The 25225-nt window shown below is 45.2% G+C and overlaps 1 long non-coding RNA gene across 1 annotated transcript in view; it reads right to left on the bottom strand.

Annotated features, from left to right (window-relative positions):
• LOC144697643 (uncharacterized) overlaps positions 1–2157 on the bottom strand; it is a 32030-nt gene extending 29873 nt beyond the window's left edge. The window contains exon 1 of the long non-coding RNA XR_013580417.1: positions 2003–2157. This is a non-coding gene — a long non-coding RNA (uncharacterized LOC144697643). The remainder of the gene's footprint in view (positions 1–2002) is intronic.
• Between the last annotated feature and the right edge of the window lie 23068 nt (positions 2158–25225).

Below are 25225 nucleotides of genomic sequence, written 5' to 3'. Positions count from 1 at the left end.
CTCCTGCCCCTCACCTTGAACTTGTGTCCCCTCGTGACTGACCCTTCAACTAAGGGGAACGGCTGCTCCCTATCCACCTGTTGATGCCCCTCATAATCTTGTACACCTCAATCAGGTCGCCCCTCAGTCTTCTCTGCTCCAACGAAAACAACCCAAGTCTATCTGACCTCTCTTCATAACTTAAATGTTTCATCCCAGGCAACATCCTGGTGAATCTCCTCTGCACACCATCCAGTGCAATCACATCCTACCTACAATGTGGTGACCAGAAATGCACACAGTACTCCAGCTGTGGCCTCACCAAGGTTCTATACAACTCCAACATGACCTCCCAACTTTTTTATTCTATGCCTCGATTGATGAAGGCAAGTGTCCCATATGCCTTTTTCACCACCCCACTAAGATGTCCCTCCGCCTTCAGAGATCTATGGACACATACGCCAAGGTCCCTTTGTTCCTCAGAACTTCTTGCTGTCATGCCATTCATTGAATACTTCCTTGTCAAATTACTCCTTAAAAAGTGTATTGCCTCACACTTTTCAGGGCTAAATTCCATCTGCCACTTATCTTCCTGTAGCCCAAGACACTCAACCTCAGTTAACCACCCGGCCAATCTTTGTGTCATCCGCAAATTTACTAATCTTAATCCCCACATGTCGTTTATATAAATGACGAATAATAGGGGACCAAGCACACGTCCCTGTGGTACGCCACTGGCTTCCAGCCACTAAAGCAGCCTTCTGTCATCACCCTCTGTCTCCTACAACTAAGCCAATTTTGAATCCAACTTATCAGATTACCCTGTCTCCCATGTGCATTTGCCTTCTTTATAAGTCTCCCATGTGGGACCTTGTCAAAGGCTTTTTTGAAATCCATATAAACTACATCAACCTCACTATCCTCGTCTACACACCTGGTCACCTCCTCAAAAAATTCAAACAAATTTGTTAGGCATGACCTCCCTCTGACAAAGCTATGCTGACTTTCCCTGATCAAACCTTGCCTCTCCAAGTGGAGATAGATTCTCTCCTCCAGAATTTTCTCCAATATTTTCCCTGCCACTGACGTGTGACTCACTGGACTGTAGTTCCCTGGCTTATCTCTACAACCCTTCTTAAATAGCGGAACCATATTAACTGTTCTCCAGTCCTCTGGCACCTCCCCCAGAGGGGAATTAAAATTTTGGGTCAGAGCCTCTGTGATCTCCTCCCTTGGCTCCCTCAGCAGTCTGGGATACAAATCATCCGGACCTAGAGATTTGTCTACTTTTGAGCCTGCCAACACCTCCAATACCTTGTCACTCCCTATATCAATTTGCTCAAGAACCTCACAGTCTCTCTCCCTGAGTTCCATACCTTCATCCTCATTCTCCTGGGTGAAGACAGATGTGAAGTATTCGTTCAACACTCTAGCAATGTCCTCTGGCTCCACCCATAGATTGCCCTCTTGGTCCCTAATGATAACGATAGTTAACGAAAAGCTGTTCCAATTAACTGATTGTAAAATGATTATGGGACACAGATTAAAGATTTTGGGCAAGATCTGTAGGAGGAGTGAGGAAGAAATTTTACATAGTGAGTGGTAATGACCTGAAAGTCAATGATTGCACTCAGAGGCCGATAATATCCAGGTCCTGAATTTCTATCCTGGACTGACAGTGACATGTTTGGGAAATGGTATATACAGAGCATTATAAAAGGATGATCCAGGTCCTGATGAATCGAGTGACTCTATCATATCTAAATGTGATGTTGGTCTTGACATTCCAGTCTGTAAAACCTCCCCTTCTGGCCCCCTGTAAAAGGAGTTTCCAAAATCCATCCCTGTCAGTCCTGGATAGAAATACACAACATACTCTCCTCCTGCTATTTGGACCAGGATGACTGCGCATGCGCCCTGCTGCACATTGCCCCCTATAAAGATGGCGGCCGTTACCCCGGGCCTGGCGAAGGGAGAAATCCAGACTTTTTCGGTCCGTTCTCTGCAAATACAAAACCCGTACCTTGTTATTTGGGCGCTCCGGCCTGCACTGTGTCTTTATGAAGCCTCCCTGCCCACTCAGCTGGCTCCATTCCTCCTCACATACCCACTAACTCTGTTAGTTTGCTCCACTCGTCATTCTCTCACCCGTTCTGAGCTGCTTCAGTCCAGTACTGCGCACGCTCATGAAACATACCGCAATGCGCATGCCCCAGCATACACCGTAATACGCATGTACAGGGAGCTCCTGTTGTGAGGATAGGACACATTCTGCTCCCCTTTGAATGCTGGGTAGCCCCGCTGCCATTGAAAGTCCTTATTTCTGAATAGGAAATTATTATTTGTGATCCAGTGACGATTGAAGCCACAGGACCAAGATATAACAATGTTTTTTGATATCAATTGACTTAATAAAGTGCACTGGTCTTCCGCCATAGTTCTGTGCCAGGTGTAATTAACAGCAGAACAAATCCCTCGTTAAATGTGAACTCACTGGAATCTCAGGAGGCCATGTGAACAAGTGATTTTTCATTCCATACACAGAACATTTAAATTCTGTCATCAGTAAGAATGTAACCACTCAGCTGGTGAACGATCATTTCACGGTGTGATTTTACCCATAAGTTTCCAGCTCACACGGGGATCTCAAACCCATCGGATAATGAGTTCCACATTCTCAAAAATCTACAGTTATCAAATAGCGGGTGCTGTGAATCTGAAATTAAAATGGAAAATGCTGAAATTTTTAGCAGATCTGGTAGTACCGGTACAGTGAGGAATATAGCATCAGTGAACAGTCCTGAAAACGTAATTCTTTTTCAATGCAGATGCTCCTAGATGTGCTGAGTGTTTCTGGCACATTCTGCATTATCTCTGGTGAATGAAAATTGATCATGATTTACACATTAGATTTATTAGTGACTAACTTATATTTATTTCCATCCATTCACTAGTGGAAACATCTTCCACGTGTCCATCCTGTCAAACCCTTTCACTATCCTAAAGTTCTCGGTCAGGTCATCTCTCACTCTCTTCTCCAAACAAAATCTTTGCAAACTGTTGAATCTTTGTTGATTGATATAACTTTCCAATTCTGGCATCATTCCAGTAAATCTGTTTTGCACCTTCCCCAGTGCTTCTCGATCCAATTCAACATACGGAGACAGGGCTAATCTGAGCATCAACATCACTATTGCCCCAAATTCCTGTATGTTGGAAGGATCGGTATGGCAGTGGGAGAGAGGACTGTGGTCTCGAGATGACTGTTATTCATCATCCTCTATTTGAGAGATTATCGCACTAGAATATTTGGACACTAAGGGAATCAATGGATATGGGAATGGGGCGGGAAAGTGGAGTTGAGCTGAAAGATCATTTAATGGTGGAACAGGCTCAAAGAGCCATACGGTCTACCCCAGCTCCTATTTCTTGTTTTCTTATGAACATCGCTGTGAATCATTTCCATACAAACACAGCAGATGCAGGGCCCGCTCTTCACCTCTTCCCTTCCCACATTCCAGGTCCCCAAACACACTTTCCAGGTGACACAATGAAAAAGGTCAGCGACCTAAAACATTCCGTCCGCTTGGTCAACATGAAACTAAACTCATGATTAATTCCTCCTCAATAACAGGGAGTAGATCAATAGCACTACTACTGACCAAGCTGGTCGATTCCTAAAAGAAATAGCTGCTAGACTGGGTCTGTGACAAGTCGTGAGAGACTTTTCAAGAGGGAAAAATATACTTGACCTCATCCTCATCACTCCGTCTGCTGCAGACGCACCTTTCCATGATAGCATCAGTAGGAGTCACCTCCTACGAAGTCGTTGTGGAGACGAAGTCCCATCTTCACATTGAGGACGCCCTCCATCATATGGTGAGGCATTACCATCGTGCTAAATAACATAGGTTTCGAACAGATCTAGAAACTCAAGGCTGGGCATCCTTGGGGCGCTGTGGACCAACGGCAGCAGCAGAATTGCACTCAACTGTAATCTGTAACCTTATGGCCTGGCAAACCCCCCCAACTCTACCAGTACCATTAAGCCAGGGGATCAACCCTGGTTCAATTAAGAGTGCAGGAGGGCATGCCAGGAGCAGCATCTGACATACACAAAAATGAGATGTCAACCTGGTGAAGCTGCAACATAGGACTACTTGCAGACCAAACAATGTAAATGATATGTGACAGACAGATCTAAGCGATTCCACAACCAATGGATCAGATCTAAGCTCTGCAGTCCTGCCACACTCAGTTGTGAATGGCGGTGGACAATTTAACAACTCACTAGAGGAGGAGGCTCTACAAATATCCCCATTAGTACTGAAAACCTGGACTCCAGAACTCGCTGCACCCATAGCCAAGCTGTTCCAGTACAGCCATAACACTCGCATGTCCCCAGCAATGTGGAAAATGGCCTGGGTGTGTCCTGTACACAAGGCATGATAAACCCAATCGGACCAATTACTGCTCTATCATTCTACTCTCGATCATCAACAATGTAATGAAAGGGGTCATCAACAGTGCAATCAAGTTGAACTTGCTTAGCAATAATCAGGTCACTGGTGCTCAATTTGGGTTTTGCCAGGATCACTCAGCTCCTGACCTCATTACAGCCTTCATTCAAACATGGACAAAACAGTTGAACTCCGGACATAAGGTCAGCGTAACTGCCCTTGACATCAAGGCAGCACGTGACCGATTGTGGCATCAAAGAGCCCTAGCAAAACGGGAGTCAATGGAAATGAGGGGGGAAACTCTCCACTGGTTTGAGTCCTGGGTTGTGGTTGTTGGAGGTCAATCATCTCAACTCAGGACATCGTTGCAGGAGTTCCTCAGGATAGTGTCCTCGGCCCAACCATCTTTAGCTGCTTCATCAATGGCCTTCCTTCCATCATAAGGTCAGAAGTGGGGATGTTCTCTGATGATTGCACAATGTTCAGCACCATTCGTGACTCCTCAGGTCCTGAAATAATCCATGTCCAAATGTTCCAAGACCTGGAAAAACTTGGCGGATGGAATATAATTAGGGAATATGTGAGAGTATGCTATTTGACGGGAAGGATAGAGGAGCTGAATATTATTTAAGTGGAGAAAGACTGCAGAAGGCTGCAGCACAGAAGGATTTGGGAGTCCTTGTGCATGAATCCCAAAAAGCTAACATAAACGTTCAGCAGGTAATAGGGAAGGGAAATAGAATGTTGGTCTTAATTTCAAAGGGAATGGAGTATAAAAAAAGGGAAGTCTTGCCAAAACTATACAAGGCAGCAGTTAGACCGCCCCGAGAATACTGTGAACAATTTTGGTCCCCTTATCTAAGGAAAGATATTCTGGCACTGGAGGCAGCCCGGAGAAGATTCATTCTGTTGATCCCAGGTATGGAGGGATTTTCTTTTGAGGAGAGGTTGAGTAGGTTGGGCCTGTACTCATTGGAGTTTAGAAGAATGAGGGGCGACCTTATTGAAACATATAAGATTCTTCGAGGGCTTGACAGTGTAGATGCTGAGAGGTTGTTTCTCTTTGTGAGAGAGTCCAGGACTAGAGGGCATAATCTCAGAGTTAGGGGGTGCCCATTTAAAAAATAGATGAGGCAGAATTTCTTCTCTCAGAGGGTAGTGAATCTGTGGAATTCTTTACCATAGAGGGCTGTAGAGGCTGGGTCATTAAGTATATTCAAGGCTGAGATAGACAGATTTTTAATCAGTAAGGAAATCAAGGTTATGGGGACAAGGCAGGTAAGTGGAGTTGAGGATTATCAGATGAATGGCAGAGCAGACTCGATGGGCCAAATGGCCAGCTTCTGCTCCTAAATCTTATGGTCTTATGGACAATACCCAGGCTTGGTCTGGCAAGTGGTAAGTAACATTCATGCCACATAAGTGCCAGGCTATGACTATCTCCAACAAGAGAGAAGCTAAGCAACTCCCCTTGACATTCAAATGCATTACTACCATTTAATCTCCCATTATCAACATCCTGAGGTTACCATTTACCAGAAACTGAATTGGACCAGCCATATACATAGTCCGGCTACAAGATCCAGTCAGAGGCGAGGATTCCTGCGGCGAATATCTCACCTCCTGACTCCCCAAAGCCTGTCCACAATCTACAAGGCACAAGTCAGGAGTGCGATGGAACACTCTCTACTTGCCAGGATGAGTGCAGCTCCAAAAACACTCAAGAGCTCAACACCATCCAGGACAAAGCAATGCACTGGATTGGCACCACATCCACAAACATTTATTCTACCCACCACCAACGCACAGTCGCAGCAGTATCTCCAAGATGCACTGCAGAAACTCACCAAGGTTCCTTAGGCAGCACCTTCCAAACCCACGACCACTACCATCTAGAAGGACAAGGGCAGCAAACACATGGGAACACCAGCACCTGGAAGTTCCCCTCCTAGTCACTCGCCATCCTGGCTTGGAAATATCGCCGTTTCTTCAATGTCACTGGGTCAAAATCCTTGAACCCTTCAAAATCCTTCAAAATCCCAGCATCTCATGAATGAATTTTTAAAAATCAATTGTAAACACAAAGCTTCCAGCCGGGATTGAACCGGGGACTTTCTCATGTAAAGTAAAGGTGATAATCAGTGCATTAGGGAAATGAGTGTGAATCCCCCCCGGACAGAGGGGAACTGACCATCCATCTCTAGCTCTAATTCCCAAACAGAAAATGCTGCTAAGAATCAGCAAGTCAGGCTGAGTCTGTGGCCGCTCTCACCATTTGAAACCGTCACAATGCCCGGCTGATTGACGGCAGCTCCGGGCCAATAGCAAGACGGGATGTGCCTGGAGGACCGCGCTGATCCTCCAGCCAATCGGAATGAATGAGGGGCGGGGCCGGGCTGGGAGTGAAGCATGCGCAGTGCGAGTAATGGCGACTGAGAGATGCTTCTTTTTCGGATCCGGAATCGGTGAGTGTGTGAATGGCGGGGCGGAGGGAGCGATGGATCCGGCGGGTGGGCGGGGAGGCTTTGGAAACATGTTATGTAAACAGAAATCCCTGAAAAATAACTTTCCGGTCCTCGGGGTAAGCGTTTCCCCATTTGCACCGAGCGAGGCCGCAACTTTCTCCCAGTTACAGACCCGGGGTGACGACCGCCATCTTTATTAGGGGCAAAGTGCATCAGGGCGCACGCGCCGTCGCCATCTTTATTGGGGGCAAAAGATCAAAATGTTGCAAAAGCTCAGCAGGTCTGACAGCATCTGTGGAGAGAGAGGCAGAGTTAAAGTCTCGAGTCCGCATGACTCTTCTTCAGAGCTAAGGAGAAGTAGAAATATCATGGACTTCACACTGTTTATGAGGGGTGAAGCAGGTGGAACAATGATGTTCAGGTTCTGTTGAATGGAGTGAATCTGTCCAATCTTGATGTGATGTTTGGTTTGAATTTCCCGTCTGCAAATCCTCATCAAGGCTCCTTAGGCAGCAGCTTCCAAACGCACGACCACCTCCATCTAGAAGGACAAGGGCAGCAGATACTTGGGAACACCATCACTTGTAAATTCCCCTCCAAGTCACTCACCATCCTGACTTGGAAATATATCTCCGTTCCATCAATGTCGCTGGGTCAAAATCCTGGAATTCCCTTCCCAACAGCACTGTGGGTGTACCTACACCACATGGACTGCAGCGGTTCAAGAAGGCAGCTCCCCACCACCTTCTCAAGGGCAACGAGGCATAGGCAAGAAATGCTGGAGCAGCCAGCGATGCTCGCATCCCATGAATGAATTAAAATAAAATGCTGGAAAAAGGAGATTCCAAAAATTCCATCACTATCCAAGGGTTGGTGCAGGAGGGAGGGCTTTAGATTCCTGGATCAATGGGCCCATTTCTGGGGAGGTTTGGGCCAATACAAGTCTGACAGGTTGCACCTGGGCTGGAACAGGACCAACATCCTTGCGAGGGGGTTGCTAATGCTGTGGGTGGGGGGTTAAACTAACTTAGCAGGGGGATGGGTTACAGAGTGGAGGTGTACTAGGCGTGATGCACAGACAAGTATAGAAGGAAATAATCAAGTCAGTCTGGAAGGCAGAGCATATATTGTCAAGTTAAGGCAAAAGGCAGCATGGCAAGGCTGGATGGCAACTATTTTAATGCAATGAGTCTTGCAAGTAAGGCCGATGAGTTGAGGGTGTTGATGAACACATGGGGATATGATATCATTGCTATAATGGAGACATGGTTGAGGGAGGGGCAGGACTCACAGCTCAATACTTTGTGGTGTGGAATCTTTGGGTGAGACGGGGGTGGGGGTGTAAAAGACGAGGTGGGATCACAATATTGATCAAGGAGTCAATTACGGCAATAAGGAGGGATGATATCTTAGAAGGTTCCTCAAATGAGGCCATATAGGTAGAACCTAAAAACAAAAAGGGGGAAATCACATTGCTGGGAGTGTACTATAGACCCCCAAACAGACAGTGAGAGATGGAAGGGCAGATATGTAGGCAAATCTCAGAGAAGTGTAAAAATGATAGGGTAATAATAGAAGGGGATTTCAACTTCCCCAATATTAACTGGGATCAACAAAGTGTGAAAGGCTTAGAGGGGGATGAGTTCTTAAAATATACCCAAGAGAGGTTTTTAAGGAAGTCCTACGAGTGAGGCAGCAGTCCGAAGCCGGGCAAGTGGTAGGAGTGTCTGTGGGGGAGCATTTTGGTGATAGTAACCATAATTGAGTAAGATTTAAGGTAGTTATGGAAAAGGCCAAAGATGATCTGGAAATAAAGATTCTGAGTTGGGCGAAGGCTGATTTTAATATGATAAGACAAGATCTGGACAAAGTGGACTGGGAGCAGCTACTTGCAGGAAAATCTACATCAGAGCGGTAGGAGTCATTCAAAAAGGAAATAGAGTGCAGGGCCGAAAATAAACCAAATTTCAGAGGGAACAACAGTTTATACTGCATGAGAAAAGGGTGCTGATTGGCTGGCCAGTCAGTCCTGATTGGTCATTGCTATGGAGAATGTTCCAGGTCGTTATCATCATGTGCTTTTGTTTAATTCAACAAGAGGTGCCATGCCTGGACTTGTTCCTTCTGCCTGCAGAGGACAGGTCCCTGTGTATGTATATATGTAGCTTCTAGCAAATGTAAGTGAGACACTTTACAAGCCTGACTGATAATCTTTGAAATTTGATGTTCTTGTGTCTGTCCTGATGAGTACAAGATTAAATGTTTTGACAGAATGTCTCTTTTTTTTAACAATACTCAAGTGCATTAAAGGGGGAAAGTGTGGTAGACAGAGGGAGAGGTGAAGGGAGAGAATCTCAGAGCTTGGGGACAAGGGAACTGAAGGCACGGTCACTAATGGTGGAGCGATTAAAATAGGGAATGTACAAGGCCAGAATTAGAGCAGTGTAAATATCTCAGAGGGTCATGGGGCTGGAGGAGATTACAGAGATAGGGAGGGGCGATGCCAGGGTGGGAATTGAAAACAAGGATGAGAATTTTAGAATCAAGTTGTTGCTTGACTGGGAGCCAAGGCAGGTCAGGAAGCAGAGGGATGTAAGGGAAATGGGCCTCACTGTGAGTGAAGACATGGACAGAAGACTTTTGGATGGTGTTAAGTTTGCAGAGGGTAACGTGGGAGACCAGCCAGGAGTGTGTTGGAATAGTCGAGTCTGGAGGTAACAATGACAGCGATGAGGATTTCAGCAGCAGATTCACTGAGACAGGGTGAGGTTGGGTGAAGTTACAGAGGGGGAAACAGGCAATCTTAGTGATGGCACAGATATGAGGTCAGAAACTCATCTCGAAATCAATTTTAACACCGAGGTTGTGAACAGACTGGTTTAATCTCAGACTGTTCCCAGGGAGAGGGATGGAGTTGGTATCTTGGAAATGGAGATTGGAGCAGGGACTGAAAACAGTGTCTTCAGACTTCTCAGTGTTTAATTGGGGTTAATTAATCATCAGGAAGAGAAGCAGGAACCGGAATGGGCCATGAGACTGATCCCAGGTTTAACTTAGTTAGAGAGGGAGAGAAGGAAGGAAGGAAACTCTGGGAGATTTGGAGAAACCACCTTCATAATCGTTCATTAAATCTCCACACAGTAAGTTTTGGACACAAGGTTAACGTCTGCTATTCTGTCTGGTCGGTCAGGGGGTTTCAGATTAATGTTTTGTCACAAGTAATGACTGAAATGAATGGTCAAAAAAGTTGTTATCTCCAGTTGTACAAATTTGTTAAAAAGATACAGAAAGAATTGTCCAAAACTCTGTCTGGATTTCAGCACAGGGAGGAGGGAGAGTGTGTGGGACGGGGATTTGCAGCTTTGGGGGAACAAGAGAGGAAATAATGTTCCATAGAAACTAGAATTGCCTGTTCTGAATTTCTATCCTGTTCTTACAGTGATGACTTTTATAAACTCCTTTTACAGATAATTAGAAGGGGATAATTTGCAGATGGGAAACTCAAACCAAACATCACTTCAAGATCTGACAGTCACTCAATTCATCAGGACTTGAATATCATCGGAATTTGAATGTGAAGGGAGAAATGTTTGTCTGTTCTGTCTGTGGGAAAAGATTTCATACATCAGTGTGACTGGAAAAGCACCAAGACGCACACACACCCGAGTGAGAGTGTTCCAGTGAACTGACTGTGGAAAGAGCTTTAACCAGTTACACAGCCTGAAAAAACATCACACCATTCACAGCGGGGAGAAACCATACCGTGTTCTCTGTGTGGAGGAGGCTTCAACTGATTATCAAACCTGGAGAGACACAGGGAAACCTACACCATGGATAAACCGTGGAAATGTGAGGACTGTGGGAAGGGATTCAATTACCCATCTTCACTGGAAATCCACCGACGTACTCACACTGGAGAGAGACTGTTCACCTGCTCCAAGTGTGGGAAGGGATTCACTTGGTCATCCAGCCTGCTGAGACACCAGAGAGTTCACACTGGGGAGAGGCCATTCACCTGCTCTGAGTGTGGGAAGGGATTCACTCAGTCATCCTACCTGCTAATTCACTAGCGGCTTCACACTGGGGAGAAGCCGTTCACCTGCCCTGTATGTGGGAAAGGCTTCACTGGGTCCTCTGACTTGCTGAACCACCAGCGAATTCACACTGAGGAGAAGCCATTCCCCTGTACTTCCTGTGGAAAGAGATTCAGGTCCTGGTCCAACCTCAAAGTACACCAGCGAGTTCACACTGGAGAGAGACCATTCACCTGCTCCGAGTGTGAGAAAGGATTCACTCAGTCATTCAACCTGCTGATACACCAGCGGGTTCACACTGGAGAGAAGCCATTTGCCTGCTCCAAGTGTGGGAAGGGATTCACTCAGTCATCCAACTTGCTGAAACACCAGCGAGTTCACACTAGAGAGAGACCATTCACCTGCTCCGAGTATGGGAAGGGATTCACTCAGTCATCCAACCTGCTGAAACACCAGCGAGTTCACAACTGACTGCAGGAGTCCGATTTTGCTGTTATTGCTGCTGTGAATCACATCCAGGACTGAACCATGTTCATTCTGACAGTTGGGGTTTAAAGACAGCTAGTCTGGGTGTTTTGATGTATAATACTTTTGAGATGTTAATTAGATAAACGTAAGGAAGTTAAGAGGTAAAGTGTAAATTTGCATTTGTTCAATACAGCATTCAAGAGTGGGAGTAAAACCTTGCACCTAGCTGGGAGACGCCAAGCAATGTGTTTAAATAACTAATAAAATTAGTGGGATGAAAATGTTATTGTTCGAAGATGTGATGTTAAAAACCTAGGATGCAATGGAAAATTTACATTGAAATGGGAAGCTAGGTATAAACAGAAAGGAATTTGTGTGTGTAGGGCAGAGGCATTTAAGATCTAACCAGCCTGTAAGCCTACAACTGTGTCTGCAAAGGAACCAAATTGAAAGGAACCTCATATTTAATTTGTAAGGTCAAATGTGCTTTGCCTGTTGTCTGTTTAAACTCTATGGGTTATTGTTGCCTTGGTGAAGATTTACCTGGAGTGATTAATTTGGGGATTTGTTTAAAAACTATTATGGTTGTAATTTGTAGACATGTGTATGTGTTTAACTTGTTAAATTAATAAATGATTAATTTAGTTTTATATATAAAAAAACCTTTTGAGGCTTAGTGGTCTTATTCCTGAATTCAGAGCTGCATCTCAAACATACCAATTAAAAATATAGGTTATGACAGTTGCTCAAGTTTCCCTCTCGGATTTAAACAACTCAGTCTTTACCAACTGCTGTGTTATAACACCCAGTGACAGAGAAGGAACAGTGATATATTTCCAAGTCAGGATGGTGAGTGGCTTGGAGGGGAATTTCCAGGTGGTGGTGCTCCCATGTGTCTGCTGCCTTTGCCTTTCTAGATGGTAGTAGTCATGGTTTTGGAAGGTGCTGTCTAAAAAGACTTGGTGAGCACCTTCTAAACCCAAAAATTAGGGTGTGAACAATTGGAAAAACGAGGAGATGCCCTCGCTCACATGAAATATTGGGGCGGTCACTCTCCAGTGTGACTGTGTTGCTCTGTCAGTAAATGGGATAACCGACTTCATCTCTTCCCACATCCAGCTGCTGAGTGATCAGTCTGCAGTGTGAGTGATCCACGAGTTTCCAGCTCAGACTGGAATTCGGTCCCTTCCCACATTCAACATCTTGCATTGACATAGCACCTTAACAGTAGTAAAAATGCCCCAAACTGCTTCACAGGAGTGGTAACAGTCCCCATATTAACATGATGGTTTCTTGACAACTCTGTGCTCATGTCTCCAATTGAATCTCTAAAAGACTGCTGTAATTTCCATACAAAAAACAGGAATGCACAGATTTTACTGACATAAACCAGTGGCTCTGAGAAATGTTCTATAACATTGTGTAACAACCTTACAGTTGGAAAACCACAGATCCTCTGACTCAGTATGATCCATGCCTTGGTTGACCTGCTAGGAATATAAAATAAACAGCAATTGTTTGTCTATTTCATGTCAGTGACATCACATACATTTATTTTAGTCCAATGTCTCAGAGCTGATTGTCTCCCAGACAAATTTCTTCCAACAATCTTAATAACGAGTCTTCCCTGTCTCCCAGTTTGTTTCTATTGCTCCTGCATTCAGCCGATCCCATTCTCATTTCCATGGATACTTCTCACTGGTATTGTCACTATTATTTTCTTCACTTTACTGTTTCTAAATCTGTTTCCTATCTGCTTTATGTCTCTCCATTCTGACTATTCAGGCATTGTTCCCAAAGTTGGTAAGGATATGGAATGTGTCAAGCAGCATGGTATATATACTGTATCTGCTGTGTGCCTGCCATTTTCACCAGTCCCTCTATGTCCTCCTGACATTTGTTACTATCTTCCTCACTGTTTCCTGTATTTCCCAGTTTTGTGTTATGTGCAAATTTGAAATTCTGCCCATATCTCCATGTCCAGGTCAGTAACATATATCAAAGAGATCAGCAGTGCCAACACTAGACCCTGGGGTCACACTGCTGTAAACTCCCATCCATTCTGAAAAACAAACTTTTCTGCTTCCTGTCTCTGAGCCAATTTTATACCCAGGCTGAAACTCATGGGTTTCAGCTTTGCTGACAAGGCTATTGTGTGGTACCATATTAAACATCATTTGAATGCCCATGTGAAAGGTATCAACCCCATTCCCCTCACACACCCTCCCATTACTTCATCAAGTTGGTCAAAAATTATTTGTCTTTAACAAATCCATGGATTTTTTTCATTTATTAATCCATGCTTTTCCAAGTGCCAATTGATTTTCTCCCGGATTGTTGTCTCCAACCTTTCCCCACCATTGATGTGAAGCTGATTGTCCTGGAATAGCTGTGTTTTTGAACAGGGGTGTAACATTTACAATCTGTCAGTCCTTTGGCACCACTACTATATAAGGAGGATTGGAAGATTGTGACCAGAGCCTCGACAAGTTCCATGTGAAGGATGCTGTCTCTGACAGTGCAGCAGTCCCTCAGTGTCACCCTGGAGTGTCAGCCTAGATAATGTGCTCAGGTTTATTAATATTTCCTCTTGTTATTGATGTGGGTCATTAAGAAACAATGGACTCTTAGGATGTCATCCAGTCCCAGTGCGATGATGTCATGAAGACTATTAAATACCAGCGGAGCCTTAGTGGTGAAAACAGTTTTGTTTGAGATGGCAGCAAGTCCATTACTGATAGATCAGCAAATGGAATTAATGGGAAAGAAAGTGAGGCAGCTCATGAACATCAGGAATAGTGTTATGAATTATGAAGATGAACAACATGTCGAGTATATATGTCCTATCTCCCGGCACACTGTCCCCATCTCCTGACACATTGTCCCCGTTTCTAAATTTTTCCAGTTTGGATAAAAGGTCAGTGACCTGAAACATTCACTGTTTCCCTCTCCATAGAAGCTGTTTGACCTGCTGAGAGTTTCCAACATTTTCTGTTTTGAGGTCGGATTTCCAGCATCTGCAGTATCTTGTTTCAGGGTCACAGTGGATCAATTTTCCCTGAATTACCGTTCCCTGTTTAAAGGTGAAGAAGGGGATTTTAAATAATGAGACAATAACTGTCCCCCTGTTCGACATGAAACTAAACTCACTGTTAGTTCCTCCTCAGTAACAATTGTAAACACAAAGCTTCCAGCCGGGATTGAACCGGGGACTTTCTCATGTAAAGTAAAGGTGATAATCAGTGCACTAGGGAAATGAGTGTGAATCCCCCCCGGACAGAGGGGAACTGACCATCCATCTCTAGCTCTAATTCCCAAACAGAAAATACTGCCAAGAATCAGCAAGTCAGGCTGAGTCTGTGGCCGCGCTCACCATCTGAAACCGTCACAATGCCCGGCTGATTGACGGCAGCTCCGGACCAATAGGAAGAAGGGGGCGGGACTGGAGGACCGAGCGGGAGCGGCTAGTCCTCCAACTAATCAGAGTGAACGAGGGGCGGGGCTCGAGAGCTGACGACCCGCGCAAGCGCAGTGTCGTTATACCTGAAGCCCGGGGAGTGCGGGAGCTGTAGGAGGAAGGAGGCGGGAAAGGGTAAGTAACAGCCGAGTGCAGGAGAGAAATGGAGTCAGTGTGGACTCGGAAACTTTATAAACACCCGGTGCAGGCCTCCGGACCCGAATTAGAAACTTTCGGTCCAGCGTTTGCGCTAAAACGACAACTGAGACTCTTCAGGTCTCAGGCCCGGGGTAACGGCCGCCATCTTTATAGGGGTCAATGTGCAGCAGGGCGCATGCGCAGTTAATCTAGTCCAGGTAGCAGGAGGAAAGAATGTTGTTCATTTCTATCCTGGACTGACAGGGATGGATTTTGGAAACTCCTTTTCCAGGGGGTTAGAAGGGGAGGATTTACACACAGCAAATTCAAACCAGGAGTAATGTTTGTTTCTTCTGAATATTTAATCCTGAACCTACAGTGATGATTTTTTTTTACAGGATTTTTGAAGATCTGGAATTTGAGGCAGGAAACACCAACCAAATCTGACAGAGTCACTTAGTTCATCAGATCCTGAACATCAATGGATTTTGAACATGGAAGGAAAAAGCAGTGTTCACAGTGGGGAGAAACCGTACATGTGTTCTGTGTGTGGACGAGGCTTCAGCCAATCATCTGGCCTGTTGAGGCATAAGCACAGTCACAACAGGGGAAAACCGTGGAAATGTGGGGACTGTGGGAAGGGATTCAGAACCCCTTCGGAGCTGGAAATTCATCAGCGCAGTCACACCGGGGAGAGGCCGTTCACCTGCTCTGAGTGTGGGAAGCGATTCATTCACTTATCCACCCTGCTGACACACCAGCGAGTTCACACTGGGGAGAGGCTGTTCACCTGCTCCAAGTGTGGGAAAGGATTCACCCGATCATCCAACCTGCTGAGACACCAGCAAGTTCACACAGGGGAGACACCATTCACCTGCTCCAAATGTGGGAAGAGATTCACTCGGTCATCCACCCTGCTGCAACACCAGCGAGTTCATGCTGGGGAGAGGCCATTTACCTGCCCTGAGTGCGGAAAGGGATTCACGACCTCATCTATCTTGTCGAAACACCAGCGAGTTCACACTGGAGAGTTCGCCTGCCCTGAGTGTGGGAATGCATTCACTGATTCATCCACCCTACAGAAACACCAGCGAGTTCACACTGGGGAGAGACCTTTTCAATGTCCAGACTGCGAAATGTGTTTTAAGAGTTCCGGAGAGCTGATATCTCATCAACGTGTTCACACTGATGAGAGACCGTTCAGGTGCTCTCTGTGTGGGACTGGGTTCAGGTGGCCATCTCAACTCACTGTGCACCAGCGAACTCACACTGGGGAGAGACCATTCTCCTGCTCCGAGTGTGGGAAAGGATTCACCCAGTCATTTAACCTGCTGAGACACCAGCATGTTCATACTGCTGAGAGACCTTTTAAATGCCCAGACTGCGGAAATTGCTTTAAAAGTCCCAGGGAATTGATATCCCATCAACGTGTTCACACTGACGAGAGACCATTCAAGTGCTCTCAGTGTGGGGCTGGGTTCAGGCATTCATCTCACCTCACTGTACATCTGCGTACTCACACTGGGGAGAGACCATTCACCTGCTCCAAGTGTGGGAAGGGATTCACTCAGTCATCTCACCTGCTGACACACCAGCGAGTTCACAAGCAACAACAGTAATTGGATTTTGCTCTTACTCACATGCAGAACTGAACCCCATGTTCATTGGGGTCTGCTTTGGCTGATGTTAATAAACTCCAGCACAATTATAGGTGTTAATATTATGAATAAAAATGAAATAAATAAGTTTTGTGTTCAACAGACAGTGTTGAGCCTCTTTAATATCTCTAACACAAGTTAGTTCCTTTTGAAGGGCTCTCCCTCTCTCCTGTCTCCTCCACCCTCAACAACAAGTGTGAGGAGCTCATGGAGCTTCTTTGTCACTAAGATTGAGACAATCCAATCAGCTGCTTCTGCTGCTTCCCTCCCTTCCACTAGCCCACTGAGACAAACTGTCTCTTAACTCCCCCCTTGTCTGAGCCCTGAACCCACATCTTTCTCCATCCAGCCTCCACATGCTCAGCAAGTTCAGACGGCAGAGAGAGGGTTAAATGCTTGGATGTATCAAGAGCTTTAAAAACCCACATTCATTGATGGTTCACCAGTGCATTCTCTCCGGTTCCACTCCATTCACCTGCTCTCACTGCGGGTAGAGGTTCAGGTGATTGTCCGTCCTGCTGCAACACCAGTGAGTTCACACTGGGGAGAGGTCATTCACCTGCTCCATGTGTGGGGAGGGATTCACAGATTCATCTAACCTGTTGGCACATCAGTGAGTTCACACTCACCAAAGATCTTTTAAACGTCTGGATTGTGGGAAGTGTTATAAAGGTTCTCTGGAGCTGACGTGCTATCAACATGTTCACACTGACAAGAGACCGTTCAGGTGCTCTTGCTGTGGAACTGGGTTCAGGTGATCATGTGAACTCAGTATCTACCAGCACACTCACACTGGGGAGAGACTGTTCACCTGTTCCGTGTGTGGGAGAGATTCACTCAGTCATCCCACTTGACTACACATCAACCTGTTCATTCTGATAAGAAACCGTTTCAAAGTTCTGCCTGTGAAAGAGATTTTAAATCAAAGTAGATGCTCTGAAACACAAACACATTCCACCTCACCATCCCTGGGTTTGTCCTGTCCCAGATGCAGGACAGACCTAGCAGAGGTGGCAGGACAGTGATATACAGTCGGGAGGGAGTTGCCCTGGGAGTTCTCAACATCGACTCCACACCCCATGAAGTCTCGTGGCATCAGGTGAAACATGGCCAAGGAGACCTCCTGCTGATTCTCATGTACCACCCTCCCTCAGCTGATGAATCAGTGCTCCTCCATGTTGAACACCACTTGGAGAAAGCGCTGAGGGTGGCAAGGGTGCAGAATGTACTCTGGGTGGGGGACTTCAGTGTCCATCACCAAGAGTGGCTCAGTAGCCCCACTACACACTGAGCTGGGCGAGTCCGAAAGGACATAGCTGCTAGACTGGGTCTGCGGCTGGTGCTGAGTGAACAAACAGGAGGGAAAAACATACATCGTCACCAACCTGTCAACCGCAGAGGCATCTGTCCATGACAGTACCTGTAAGAGTAACCACCACACAGTCCTTGTGGAGATGAAGTCCGGTCTTTACATTGAGAATACCCTCCATCGTGTTGTGTGACACTATCACCATGCTAAATAGAATATATTTCAAACAGACTGGGCAGCCATGAAGTGCTGTGGGCCATCATTGGCAGCAGCAATGTACTGAATCACAATCTGTAACCTCATGGCCCGGCATATCCCCCTCTCTAACATTGTCATAGAGCCAGGGAATCAACCCTGGTTCAATGAAGAGTGTAGGAGGGCATGCCAGGAGCAGCACCGAGCATACCTAAAAACGAGGTGTCAAGCTGGTGAAGCTATAACACAGGACTACTTGCATGCCAAACAGCATAAGCAGCAAGTGATAGGCAAAGCTAGGCAATCCCACAGCCAATGGATCAGATCTAAGCTCTGCAGTCCTGTCACATCCAGGAAGGGGACATCAATAGTGTTGTCAAGCGGCACTTGCTCAGCAATAATCTGCTCATTGATGCTCAGTTTAGGTTCCGCCAGGGCCACTTAGCTCCTGTCCTCATTACAGCCATGGTTCAAACATGGGGAAAAAAGCTGAGCTCCAAAGATGAGGTGAGAGTGACTGTCTTTGGCATCAAGGCAGCATTTGACTGAGTATGCCATCAATGAGCCCTAGCAACACTGGAGTCAATGCAATAAGGGGGAAAACTCTGCTGTTTGGAGTCATACCTAGCACAAAGGGAGATTATTGCCATTGTTGAAGGAGAGTCATCTCAGTTCCAGGACATCACTGCAGGAGTTCCTCAGGGTAATGTCCTCAGCTAAACCATCTTCAACAGCTTCATCAATGACCTTCCTTCCATCATAAGGTCAGAAGTGGGGATGTTCGCTGATGATTGCACAATGTTCCACACCATTCGTGGCTCCTCAGATGCTGAAGCAGTCCATGTCCAAATGCCACAAGACCAGGAGAATATCCAGGCTTGGGCTGAGAAGTGGCAAGTAACATTCGTGCCAGACAAGTGCCAGGCAATGATCATCTCCAACAAGAGAGAATCCAACCATCGCCCTTTGATGTTCAATAGCATTATCATCACTGAGTCCACCGCTATCAACATCCTGAGGGTAACTTGACCAGAGACTGATCTGGAATAGCCAAATAAATACTGTGGCTGCAATTCCAGGTCAGAGGCTAGGAATCCTGCGACAAGTAAATCACCAGCGAATTCACACTGAGGAGAAGCCATTCAGCTGCACTTCCTGTGAAAAGAGGTTCAGGCATTCAGGCAACCTCATAGCCCACCAGCGAGTTCACACTGGAGAGAGGCCGTTCACTTGCAGTTTGTGTGGGAAGGGATTCCATTGGTTATCCAGCTGCTGAAACACCAGCAGGGGTAAGGGTTGGATTCTGTTGTTAGTGCTGGTCTTAATCACATGCAGGACTGATAGTCTGAGTGTGACTGGTCTGTTTGTGTTGACGTTATCCACCCTATAACTGGCTGGAGTTTAATACTCTGGGTATGTCATTGATTTTCGGGGCCGCATTGTTGCTTTCTGAAAGCACCATCTGAGATCTCGCCCCTTAATTCAGGAATTCTCGACAGGAACTCGGTTTCAATAAAGTTATGAACTTGTCATTCAATCTTAAATTGATCTTTCGTGCAAATTCTACAATTCAGCGTCTGAGAGGTTCCACTGATGAACATCTCCAATTAGAAAGTGCTGATTAATCCTTGCTGACAATTCTTACTGACTTGCACATTACTCACAGTGATACCTCCATTATAGAGACAAATAGGAACATAAGACTGAGGAGCAGAAGGAGGCCATTCAGCTCTTTGAGTTTGCTTCAGCCTTCAATTAGACCATGGCTGATCTGGTTGTGGTATCAACTCCACTTTCCTGTCTGTCCCCCATAGTCTTGACTCTGTTGTTTATCAATAATGTGTCTAACTCAGCTCTGAATACATTCAATGATTTAGCCCCCATTGCTTTCTGGAGAAAATAATTCCACATAACAATGACCCCTTGAGAGAACATTTTTCATCAACTCCATCTTAAATTGTAGGCCACATATTCTTAAACTGTGTCCCCTCGTTCTAGTGTGTCCCACAAGCTGAATCATCCTCCTGCTATCTACCCTATCAAATCCCCTCAGGATTTGAAGAGTCATATGGACTCGAAACTTTATCTCTGTCTTTCTCTCCACAGATGCTGTCAGACCTGCTGAGTTTTGTGAGCATTTTTTGTTTTTGTGCCCTTAGGATTTTATCTGTTTCAATATGATCACCTCTCATTTTTCTAAACTCCAATGGGTAAAGGTCAAATTTACTTCAGAAGATTCAGGGATGAGTTGAGTGAACCTTCTCTGAATATTTTCAATGCAATTATATCTATTTCTAATAAGGAGACCACAGCTGTACACAATATTCCAAACGTGGCTCATCAAGGCCCTGTACAGCTGCTGTAAAACTTCCCTACTTTTATATTGCATTTTATATTGGTGAAACTTAATTATCAAGGAACATAAACAAAATAGTGAAATATTTACAGGTACATCGACAAAAGCTTCATCAAACAACATTGATATTGGTGAATCTTGGAAGTCGCTGAGTTTAATCATTTCTGACCCAGCAGCAGCAACATTTGGTAAAGGTGGAACCCACAACAAAGACTGGCTTGAGACCTACTCAGCAGAGATGAATCTGTCATTGAAGCAAAAAGCAAAGTCTACCTGATTACAACATAAACCCAACAGCAAGAGCATTGTGTAATTAGCTGAGACAGTTGTGTAAAAGACAGGGAGATATGTACAAATAAACACTGGATCAGCCAACGTAAAGAAATCCAAACTGCCTGTGACAATGGAAATCTACGTGCTGTGTATGATGGGATCAGGAGGGCGCTTGGCCCGACCATCACCAAAGTTGCCCCTGAAATAAGCAGATGGCAAAGTTCTCACTGACAGAAGTAAATAGATGTCCACTGGGGTGAACACGACTGTGAGCTGTGTTCCTGTCGAACAGACATCTCCCAGTCTCCATTTGACTCTCTCTTGCAGCTTCCTGCAAGGTTGAGTTGGATGAGGAACCCTCATCACCTGAGCTCGAAAAGGCCATTGATTGTTTAGCAAGCGGAAAGACACTCAGCAAGGATGGAATTCCAGCTGAAATGCCCCAACCCGGAAACTCCCATCTACTGTCATAGCTTCATAACCTCCTCCTTCTCTGTTGGGAGGTAGGATCCATTCCACACGACACGAATGATGCAAAGATCCTCACATTATACAAAAACAAGAGTGACAGAGGAGATTGCAACAACTACAGGGACATCTCACTCCTCAGCATCACAGGGATGACCTTCACTAGGGTCAGGCTTAAAAGACTCCATCTACTTGCAGACCGAGTGTATCCAGAAGCACAGTGTGGTTTCTGTGCTGGCAGATCTACAGTGGACATGATCTTCTCCATACGCCAGCTACAAGAGAAGTGTACAATTGGGATTGAATCTAAAATGCTGTCAGCTTCTGTGCTGAGAAAAGTGAAAGGTTATAATTACTGAGTGAAAGTAAACCTTTAAGTATGAATTACAACGAACTTGTACAATTGTAAAAGGCATCGAAGAGTTTGATTCCCTAAATATAAGCTTCAGCCTTGAGGTTATGATCTGGAGCTCACAAGCTGTGGGACACTCCAACCCCTTTAACTCTTTTCAGTCTCAGAAAGTTGAAGTTTTTGTTTATCTGTGAAAGGAAACTTTTCCAGTTCTACTTTTCTTCAGGTTTTTTTTTACACTTACTTGGAAAGATGCCTGAAGAAATGCTGAGAAAAAAGCAAAAGATTTTAAAAGCAGCTTAAAATGGTGTCTGGTTCATCTTTGACCTGAAAATAAAGTTATGTAAAGTTGTCACAATTGTGCATATTTGTGAATGTTTGATCCACCCTTTTGCAAAGAAGCAGAGAAGTTAACCCTTTCCATTGACAGTACGTTGACAATTTAAACTACAGACTTTGCCACTTTAAAAATTTGGCTTCATTCCATTTGTTATCTTTCAAGGTAAAGTGCTTGAGAACGGGAGATTGCAACTACTTCTGTCTCTGATCTTCAAACAGTACTCTGAAAATTGAATTAATCAGTGAGGTTCCTCTAGGGCTCATGAATGAGATAGAATGGTAATTAATGGGATGCCCCACTTCGAATAAAATCACATTACCAACTTGGAATTGAAATAACTTACCCTGGGTGTTGCTCAGTTGAATAAATCAATCCTCGAGGGAGATACTGGTGCAGTGGTAACGTCACTGGAGTAACAATCTCTCTAGGGACATGGGCTCAAATCCCAACATAGCAGCTGGTGGAATTTAACTTAAATTAATTGATTCTGGGAAATGGTCTCAGCTACCATCTGCTTCACTAATGTCCTCAGAAAGAAATCTGCCATCCTCACCTGGTCTGGCCTACATGGGGTTGCTGCTTAACTTCCCGAGCAAGGCATTCAGTTCAATTAGGGATGGGTAACAAATGCTGACCTTGATGAAAATGAAAGAATAAAGAAAAACTGGCATCCATGGGCATTCCAGTAACAGTCAGGAAGGTGTCGATGAAGCTATCCTTCTCTTGGACAGGCTCGTATCCTTGATCCTGAACTTCTGAAGCAAATGTCATTTGTCAGTCTGGCCACTTCCTGAGGCATTTCACCTCATCTCCACCCTGGATTTATTGCCAGTTATTTTAAGGCTGTGTTTGCTGCCAATGCCGCATATGCACTGTTTCTCCACCATGTTCACTGTTTTGCAGACTCTCACCCTGAATCTGCGAAAAAGGAAATGAACAGAAACTTTGACTGCACCCGGACACATCCCGGGTTCCGAAGAGACAGGGACATTCCCTCTGTTTTTTGCAGAGAGTGGGGGAGGGGCCATGTCTAGCGCAGGTTTGGATTTGTGAATGAAATACCTTTCTTTCCGAAATCAGCAGGTATTACAACAGGTAAGAGAGGGTCAAATATGGGACATTTTATCACTGGCTGGCCCTGTCCCTGACTATGTTTGTCTCTGATACAATATCAGTCAGAGATGAGACTGCATCTTCTGTCTCTCCAATAGAGGTTTTCTAGGCGAAACCAGGCTTTACAGGGTTTTCTGGAACCGATACTTTGTCTGACCATCTGTGACTCAGCCCTGACTCACTCTGAAACTGTCTCTCACTCCACACTCTCTATTTTTCCTCCCTTGTGCTGTGTAACAAAGTGGGAAGCTGCTCTTTCTGATGGATACACATGTTTCTATTTAGAGGCTTTCTGACAGACTGGGAGCGGCAGAGTGACATCTGCATGGACCACTGAGCATGTGCAGACAGACATTTTACATTGACAGGAGACACAGTGTTATTTTAAAGCTGTGATCAGCGGTTACCAACCATCCTGCCAATCAAAACTACTTCTCCCTATGTGGAGGGAAACTCCTCAAAAATGTCCACACTTCAATTAAATCACCTCTTAACCTTCTCTGCTCAAAAGAGAATAATCCTGGCTTCTCCAGTCTCTCCACAGAAATGAAACCCCTTATCACTGGTACTATTCTGGGAAATTTTCCCCGCACCCTCTTCAAGGCCTTGACATCTTTCCTAAAGTGTGGTGCTCAGAACTGAACACAATATTTCAGCTGAGGAATAATCATTGATTTGTAAGGATTCAGGATAACTTTCGTGCTTTTGTTCTCCATGTCTCCATGAATAAACTGAGGACCCCATTAGCTTTTTATTAAACAGCTTGGTCAACTTGTCCTGTCACATATAAATATTTATGTACATACACTCTTAAGTCACTCTGTTGCTGCACTCTGTTTAAAATTGTACCATTTACTTTATTCTGCTTCTCCTCATTCTTCCATCCAAAATACATCATTGACTGTGAATCACTTTGGGATGTTCTGGGGTGTGAAAGATGTTAAATGAACACAAGAAATTTCTTTCTCTTTTACAGCTGATTTAAAGTTGCAGATTTTGCTCCGAAGATTAAATTGGGATTGATATTCAAAGTTAGCTATTTAACTGCAGCAACAATTTCAGCTGGGAGTCAGTGAATTTGTAGGAAAGATCCCAGACAGCGGCTCTTCAAGGTACATTGCAGGCCCGACAGCTCAATCAGCTCCACTCTCAGCTCAGGAGAGCTCAACAATTCCACATCCTGTCCACAGGGGAGTTCTCCTGGTGCAGTGGGACCAACATTCGTGCTTTAACTAACAGCACCAAAAATACTAGATTAATCAGTTAGTCTGATTGCTGTTTGTGGAATCTTACTGTGCACAAACTGGCTGTCAAGAAACAGAAACAACTTGTATTTATAAAACACGTTTAATGTAACAAAACGTGCCAAGGTGCTTCACAGGACTCTCATAAAGAAACATTTGACATCGAGTGACATGGGGAGATATTCGGGTCAATGACAGAACCTTGATTGGAGAGGCAGATATTAACAAGCCTCTTTAATCAGGAGAGAGAGCTGTAGTGGTTTCGGGAGGAAATTCCAGAACTTTGCACGTAGGCACGGCCACCAATGGTGCAGTAATTAAAATCAGGGATGCTAAAGAGTACGGAATGAGATAGCACAGGTATCTCAGTGGGTGTGCGACTGGAAGTTACAGAGATAGGGAGGGACGTGACCATGCAGGGATTTGTAAACAAGGTTACGAATTTTAAAATTGAACAGGAGCCAATTTAGGTCAATGGCTACAGGGTTGAAGGGTGAACGGGACTTACTGTTACTTGTCAACTCGCTGGTGTCTCAGCAGCATAAATGACTGAGTGAATCCCTTTCCACACACAGACTAGCTGACTGGTCTCTCCCCAGTGTGAACTCGGTGGTGTTTCAGTGGGTAGGTTGAATTAATGAATCCCTTCCTACAGTCAGGGCGAGTGAGCAGCCCCTTCTCCAGTGTGGATTCACTGGTGTCTCAGCAGGTTGGATGACTGAGTGAATCCCTTCCCACACATGGAACAGATGAACGGCCTCTCCCCGGGGTGACCGCTGATGTACAATGAGGTCAGATGATCGCCTGAACCCAGTCCTGCAGTGAGAGAACCTGAACGGTCTCTCGTCAGTGTGAACACGTTGATGCAAGATCAGGTCCTGGTAACTTTTATAGCACTTCCCGCAGACTGAGCATG

This window comes from Cetorhinus maximus, chromosome 23, assembly GCF_964194155.1.
Source record: "Cetorhinus maximus chromosome 23, sCetMax3.hap1.1, whole genome shotgun sequence".
NCBI classification, from domain to species: Eukaryota; Metazoa; Chordata; class Chondrichthyes; order Lamniformes; family Cetorhinidae; genus Cetorhinus; species Cetorhinus maximus.
Note: the sequence above shows the minus strand (reverse complement) of the source record. Positions and strands in the feature narration are given on the sequence as shown.